A 411-nucleotide genomic window follows, 5' to 3' on the forward strand; every position below is an offset into this window, starting at 1 on the left:
GTGTGTGTGTGTGTGTGTGTGTGTGTGTGTGTGCGCGCGCGCGCGCGCGTGTAGCAAGAGAAAGCAACACAGCCGCGAGCTGATTGCAGACATTATATTAGTAATTATAGAATTCAAATCCCATCGACTCTCACCCACCTTCGGATTCCTCCTCTAGACTTGCTCTTTCCAGGAGCCCGATCATGCAAGAAATGCCCCCCCCAAAAGGACAAAGCAATCCATCCCAACACAAAATGCATATTCCTTTTGTCATTTTCATGCCTTTCCCAAGCCCTTCGTGTCCACCCTTAGCATTTAGGTACTAGCCTAGCAGGCATGAGGTGTGTCTGTTTCTGTCCAGTGTTGAACACGATGCCCAGGTCCATGATGGATTGTTGTTATTAAGGCTTTGATTCTTGTTACAAAGTGCTA

Source organism: Tupaia chinensis, unplaced genomic scaffold (assembly GCF_000334495.1).
Source record: "Tupaia chinensis unplaced genomic scaffold, TupChi_1.0 Scaffold000634_1, whole genome shotgun sequence".
In the NCBI taxonomy this organism is placed as follows: Eukaryota; Metazoa; Chordata; class Mammalia; order Scandentia; family Tupaiidae; genus Tupaia; species Tupaia belangeri.